Source organism: Rana temporaria (assembly GCF_905171775.1).
Source record: "Rana temporaria chromosome 4 unlocalized genomic scaffold, aRanTem1.1 chr4h, whole genome shotgun sequence".
NCBI lineage: Eukaryota > Metazoa > Chordata > Amphibia > Anura > Ranidae > Rana > Rana temporaria.
Window position 1 is genome coordinate 285,355 of NW_024404442.1, and position 8,256 is coordinate 293,610.

Consider the following 8,256-nt stretch of genomic DNA (forward strand, 5'->3'; position numbering starts at 1 on the left):
AAGTAAAAGGGGCTGAAGGAGACCCCCCCCCCCCCCAACCAAGGAGTAAGAGAAGGAAAAAATTGAGAATACATGGAAGGGAGAGGAAAAGAGGGGGAGGAACAAAGTAAAAGGGAGATAAAGAATAAGAGAAAGAACAAGAAAGACGGCCTAAAGAGAGGGATTGGGGAAAAAAAACAAGAAATTAAAATTGAGAGAGATAAAAAAGGAAAGAAAGGAGAACAAAGAGAGAGTGGTACATCCTAAAATGTACCATAAAGGGGTTTTAATACTGTACAAGTGGAAGTGACTCAGGGAGCGCTAAATGTCCGTGGGTTAGGGGCGCAAATTACTTGTCTTGGGTGCTGACAAACCACTATACGAAAATTTTTACAGTTAGGGGTCCCCACAACTTAGGAAATTTTATCAAGGGGTCACGGAACTAGTAAGGTTGAGAACCACTGTTCTAGATGCTCCGCCCCACTGACCTTGTAACAGTGGGGGATGGTGTGACCTTCCTGTGTGGAATCCCGGGAATACAGAGGACGGGGACATCTCTCTGGTGGGTTCCTGGTATTAGGTGGCTCCATCATATCCTTGTGTCCTTCTAAAAACTCCTCCATCACTCCATACTCCTCATCCTCCTCTTTATACTCTTCTTTAACATCAATATTATCATCCCCGAGGTTTCCACTCTGAATATATAATAAAACATTCATTATAATAAACATGTTTGTGTATAAATCATAACCACCAATAATTGTTCCTCATCTACCTGATGATGGTGGGGGATGGTGTGTTCTTCCTCCATCACCCCATCCTCATCATCCTCCTCTTTTATCTCTTCTTTAACCTCAACTTTAGGATCTCTCAGGTTTCCACTCTGAATATAGAATAAAAATGACATCAATGGTAACAATGCAGATAATGTACAGATCCTAATGATACTATCAGTGATTGTTCCTCATCTACCTGATGATGGTGGGGGATGGTGTGACCTTCCTGTGTGGAATCCCGGGAATACAGAGGACGGGGACATCTCTCTGGTGGGTTCCCATTACTGGATCCATCTGTAGGAAACACACACACTGACTGAATACATTGTTTCTATGTGTTTATCAGATGATGGGGGATCTAGGTGGAGCCTCCGTACTGCTCTCTCCTTTACAATAAAGTCTCCTCTTACCCGGTGATGTGAGGGGCGGCTGATTGTCCATCATGACGTCCTTGTAGAGATCCTTGTGTCCTTCTAAATACTCCTACATAGGGAAATAGACAGTGACATCACCTGATACTTACAAAGACTAAGTCATCATCCAGACACATCCCTTGTGTTGAACCTTCACAGACATCAGGAATAGTTATTTCCTCCTCCATAAAGATTATAAAATCAAAAACACGTATCATAAGTCCACCTCTAAAAAAACAAACCCAACCCGTATTATCGTATAATCCAGCCCTCAAAAATGCACTCTTTTACTCGCATTTTGCGAGTATAATTTTTTCCAGGGCGAGTGAGGATCGGGAGTGAAGCAGGCTGAAGCGATCAGCCAGGGAACTGTCAGGCGGCAGGGCTGGACTGCCCTGGCGCCGCTTTGAGCCGAGGCTGCAGTAGGACACTTTCATTGCAGGACAATACAGTGTCCCGCAATGAAAGTGACAGTCTGGGAACAGGGGTGGAACGAGCCGCCATAGCGCTGGCTCTGCCTCCACCTCCTACTGATCACTGGTTGCTATAGCCGCCTGGCGTCTGGCAACCAGTGACGTCACTGCCCACGTTTAAAGCGGAGGAGGATTTCACTTCCTCCTCCTCCTCCGTGCTAGTGCTGCTGGGGAGTCACCGCTGGTTCTCTCACCTCCGCTCCAGTGACTGGCTTGCTGCTTGGCTGTGGGATGTCTCTGTTCCCACAGCTGCGAGACATCTCTCCCTCTCACTTCCTCCCCCCTGCTGCCCACCTCACACTAACACAGGACTGAAGTCCCCCCCCCCCTCCTTGGCTCGGATGTCAGGAGGGAAGGAGGGGGAGGAGAATGGACACACTCAGGAGGGGGAGGGGACATGCTGATCTGAGGTCAGTACACAAAATATTAATGCTTGGCACTTGCAGGAGAAGGAGACCCAGAGACGGGGGGCGAGTTGACAAAAAAGAATACTTGCAGTGATTTGGGGGGATAAGAGCATGTTGTATGTGCTGAGGGGGGGCACTTTAGGAGGGGAGAGAAATAGTTTTTTATTTAATCCCCCCTTCCAGCAATTTCTCTCCCCTCCCAAAGTGTGCCCCCCCAACACATACAGCACACTCGTATCCCCACAATCACTGTCAGTATTCTTCTTTGACAACTTGCCCCCCTCCCCATCTTCAAAAACAAGCTGTCTGCCACTGAGGGGAAAATTGTACCATCTGGAAACTTTGCTAGAGATTCAGGGCAATTGCTCCGGGTGTCAGTGCCCCCCCCCCTTCCCCCATCAGGCAAGTTAGTGAAGCCAAGTGCCTTTTTTCAGCAATGGGCTCCAAGACTCAGGACTGGTTCGCAGCACAAATCACATAGGAACATGCTCTGCGCTCCTTTGCCATTCACATGCCTTCCAGGTTCTGTGCGATTTCAGCCCTTTCATGTGAATGGGATGAAACCATGTCAGTCTGCACCAAGAGCTGTGCATGCGCTGCCTGCCCCAAAAGTCAGCAAAATATATGTCAAAAGTCATCTTTTTGTGTGTGTGTGTGTGGGGGGGGGGGCACAGTAATGAGAAAGTGATGGGGCACAGTAATGAGAAAGTGATGGGGCACAGTAATGCTGCAAGTGATGGGGCACAGTAATGCTGCAAGTGATGGGGCACAGTAATGAGCAAGCAATGGGGCACAGTAATGAGAAAGTGATGGGGCACTGTAATGAGAAAGTGATGGGGCACAGTAACGCTACATTGATGGGGCACAGTAATGCTGCAAGCAATGGGGCACAGTAATGAGCAAGTAATGGTTCACAGTAAGGCTGCAAGCAATGGGGCACTGTAAGGCTGCAAGTGATTGTGATGGGGCACAGTAAGGCTGCAAGTGATGGGGCACAGTAGGGCTGCAAGTGATGGGGCACAGTAAGGCTGAAAGTGATGGGGCACAGTAAGGCTACATTGATGGGGCACAGTAATGCTGCAAGCAATGGGGCACAGTAATGCTGCAAGCAATGGGGCACTGTAATGCTGCAAGTGATGGGGCACAGTAAGGCTGCAAGTGATGGGGCACTGTAATGTTGCAAGTGATTGTGATGGGGCACAGTAATGCTGCAAGTGATGGGGCACAGTAAGGCTGCATTTACGGGCACACTGAGGCTGCGTTCACGGGCACAATGAGGCTGCACAGATGGGTACTGATATGCTTTATGTTACATTTGTTAATATTTATTTTTGGAACGTAATTCTGTTTAAAATATTTAACAGTGTAATCTCATGAGATAATTTCCAAGGTCGTGTTTAGGGGTGGACTTAGGGGCGGGGCGGGGGAGGTGTTGGTTGAGGCAACTGGTGGCGAGTAACTCTTAAGGCCTGGCTAGTGGCTCAGGACTTGAAATTTTGAGCCCTGATATAATCCATTAGTATAAACTGAAATGAGGAGAATGTTCCGGCCTTGTAAGTGGGGGAATGTTCTGACCCTGAAGGGGTTAATCTAGGTCTCCACACTATATATGTGTGTATTATCATCTGCTGGAGATAAAAGACGTCACAGTGACTATGGAGGAAGAGGACGGACATGACGGGGTTACTGGGTGTAAATAGAAGATAAGATCTTATTACCTCCTCTGCTGCCACTTCCAGCAACGTCTTCTCTCTACGTCCTCCCGACTCACCTCTCACCCGGAACTTCCTGTCTGTACCTGACATCACTTCCTGTCTTCCATAGAGACTTCCTGTCTGTCCCTGACATCATTTCCTGTCTCTATGGTAAAGTGAGAAGATCACCACCTTGTGGAGCTTAGAGGAACTACAGCTCCGAGAAACATCTCGTAGTGTGAACACGGCCTTGTGCTGTGTGTGTATGTACTGTATATCCTTATAGATGGGTCATCTCCACTCCCACCAAGGGGGAGAGAAATATATTACTGACTAGTCTAGCCTTTCTCAGCCAGGGATCCTCCAAAGGGTTCTAGGGGTTCCTTGAGCAATGGACAATTTCTGTCTCTCTGTAACAACTGACATCAATGATCTGTAAGGAGGGCAGTCTTCCCACTGATGACATATAAGAGGGTCCATCTCCCATTGGTCACCAATGTAAGGGACCACTACACTGACCACTGATATAAGGAGAAATTCCATCCAAACCGTGAGATTGGTCAGAGACTAATTGGTATCATTCTGGGCATTGCCAGACTAGGTCTTGGTGACAGAGTGAAGGGGGATGCTGCGCATACTATATGTAACCCTCATCTACATCATGGACATCTTCTTCAGCTTCTTAGTAAATAGGATGGAAATTTTCACAATCCTATAGAAGAGGTTGGGGGTCCTGAGTAGTCATAGAAAAGCCCAGCACCCCAATAGTAGAGGAAGAGGTGTGTGTGGTAATTGGATTGCGCTCCCCACTTACCACACACATTCCTTAAAGGACCAGGCACCATCAGGTGTCTTGACCCTTCTTTCTTGATTGCGGCACACCCACTACTATAATATAATATATTTTCACTTGCGCCAGCAATCTTTCTATTGCCTTTAGAGGAAGAGGTGGTCTGGTGACATGGAGAAGAAGACTCCGGTCAGTCTCTGGATCTCCATCATTGGAAACATGGTGAGACAACAAATACAGCGGGATGGTGGAGGAGATGTTGGTGTCGGTGTGGAAATGGACAGAACACGGGATGATGACACTGAAAGAACAATACGGCTTCATTCTACGATATGTCAAGGAGAGAACCGTACAGGAGAGACTTTTCTCTCTAATTATTGTCAGTAGAAGACCCTGACCCCTGTATATGATATACTCCTGACCCCTGTATATGATATACTCCTGACCTCTGTATATGATATACTCCTGACCTCTGTATATGATATACTCCTGACCACTGTATATGATATAACCTGACCACTGTATATGATATACTCCTGACCTCTGTATATGATATACTCCTGACCCCTGTATATGATATACTCCTGACCTCTGTATATGATATACTCCTGACCACTGTATATGATATACTCCTGACCTCTGTATATGATATACTCCTGACCACTGTATATGATATACTCCTGACCACTGTATATGATATACTCCTGACCCCTGTATATGATATACTCCTGACCTCTGTATATGATATACTCCTGACCTCTGTATATGATATACTCCTGACCACTGTATATGATATACTCCTGATCTCTGTATATGATATACTCCTGACCTCTGTATATGATATACTCCTGACAACTGTATATGATATACTCCTGACCTCTGTATATGATATACTCCTGATCTCTGTATATGATATACTCCTGACCACTGTATATGATATACTCCTGACCTCTGTATATGATATACTCCTGACCCCTGTATATGATATACTCCTGACCCCTGTATATGATATACTCCTGACCTCTGTATATGACATACTCCTGACCACTGTATATGATATACTCCTGACCTCTGTATATGATATACTCCTGACCTCTGTATATGATATACTCCTGACCACTGTATATGATATACTCCTGACCCCTGTATATGATATACTCCTGACCACTGTATATGATATACTCCTGACCTCTGTATATGATATACTCCTGACCCCTGTATATGATATACTCCTGACCTCTGTATATGATATACTCCTGATCTCTGTATATGATATACTCCTGACCTCTGTATATGATATACTCCTGACCTCTGTATATGATATACTCCTGACCACTGTATATGATATACTCCTGACCTCTGTATATGATATACTCCTGACCTCTGTATATGATATACTCCTGACCACTGTATATGATATACTCCTGACCTCTGTATATGATATACTCCTGACCTCTGTATATGATATACTCCTGACCACTGTATATGATATACTCCTGACCTCTGTATATGATATACTCCTGACCTCTGTATATGATATACTCCTGACCTCTGTATATGATATACTCCTGACCACTGTATATGATATACTCCTGACCTCTGTATATGATATACTCCTGACCTCTGTATATGATATACTCCTGACCTCTGTATATGATATACTCCTGACCTCTGTGTTGGGATTATAATTGAACAATACCTACTCCATTTTTAATCATACAGCATTCATTTTGAGAAAGATAGCTTACATCTGTTTTGAGGCAAAATTAGTTAGAATTAGACTTTCATACTGCTGACAGTGTGTATTGATTCAAGGGATAATAATTTGGGGACTTCCAAGGGTGGCATGACATTTTGAAACTGACCACTCTTAAGTAAATAAGCCGAGTCAACATATTGTATCTACGTAGAATGTCACGGATGATTACTCAGTATATTTTGTGACTCGTTTTTCTGTATAGTGATTGGCCAAATTACCTGGCCCCATGATACGCCTCATAGAATGTATTTCTGTATATATGCTGTACTCAGCCAATAATACAATCAGAGTTTTAAGCATCAAACTGTCTCTGGTGTTTAAATTCTCCGTGCGCACGTCCTGGGCAGATAACAGCGGTGACATTTGACTGACAGAATTGAACAGATACTCAGAGAGAAGCCACCACAGACCTACCAGTAACCAAACGAACCTGAAGGATAATATTTGTCCCAAATATTAGTCCCAACAGAGTGGTGTCAGAAGTATCCTACAGCAGTGGGTCAGGAATATGGTAATGTATGAATTTATATTGCTAAAAGTCCGTCTCTCGCTGCTGTAGGATATAGGCTTGGTTGCTTGTAGGTAAGGTGTGGAAGGTGGTCTTGCTGAAGGAGCAAGAGAGGTGGAGGTGCTGTGGTAGCAGGTTGGCCAATGGTTGGCATGTTGGTGATTCTAAAGAGGCCTCAGGCTTTCCGAGAGAAAGCCGCATAAGAATTCATTACATTTTTCTCATTTTTGGTACATTTTTCTCTCATTTTTGTTTTTATTTTTTTAACTCTGAAGTATTTTTCTGTCAATCACCCTGTTATCTGAACTATAATTATTTGTCTGGGTTGTTTGTTAAGTGTCATGTGTACTTCATGATTTAAAGTAATCTATTAAGGGGTTAAAGTAATTAAGATTATATTGTCTGCTGCATAACTACAAGTATATAAAAGTATAGAGGGATAAGAGTGATATATTACATGGTATGGTTTTTTACATGATGATGTGGTAAGCTGTTTAGAGAAAGATAAGGCACCAGAGTTGGCTCGCAGCCCAGAAGGTTCAAAAGGGTAACTCAGCCTTTGGTAGAGCTCTCTGAGGAGAGGGGAGTTTTGCAGAAAGTCTTGCTGGGCAAAGTAGTGCCATAATACTTTATTGTGCAGGATATTCTGTCTTAAATTTATATTAAGTATATTTGTACTGTGAATTATAGAAGTTGATTAAGTACAAAAGTGCATAATGGGTAATGTGATTAACAGATGGAAAAAGGATCAAGGTTCTAAAACAAAAATCAAATATAAAACTCAGGTACATGTCCCAAACACGGCAGGTAGACGGCCAGGGGCAATTGTTACCCCAAAGGCCATAGAAAATGAAACACCAAAAGACTTTGTTGAAAGATATGCAGGTTCTTTTTACATCGTTCCTTTCTTGAACCATTTAGTTGAATATACTCAAGATAAGTTTGGTTTTGAGCCATTTCCGAAACAGGGTTCCTTTTTGCCATGTCACATCGACATGATTAAGGGATTGTGTTTGGGAGATGAACAGGCTTTCCCCTATTATAATGGGGATTGTAAATGGGACAAGAAATACATGCGCAAATGTGCTGAAGCATGGGTAAAACTGGCCCCTTACTACAGGCTTTCCACCACAGATAGTGAGAACAGAGCTTTACTGGCTAAGACTGAAGGCTATGAGGAAGTCCCTATTAGCCGCCTCAAAGAAACGGCTAAGCAAAGAGGCTTATGGCACACTGATGGGGCAAATAAGAGGAAGCTCACACAGATGTTCGGAATGGATGATTATCAGCAGAGTCGGGAGGGATATTATGGGGAATATTCAGATGACAAGCTTAGAGACATGGGAAAGCGCAGAAAGTTAAGAATGGGATCTCATCTTACCAGACAACAGTTAATTACTCAACTCTGGCAGGATGATGGATTACAGAAGCCAGGAACAATGCCATTTCTTGGAACA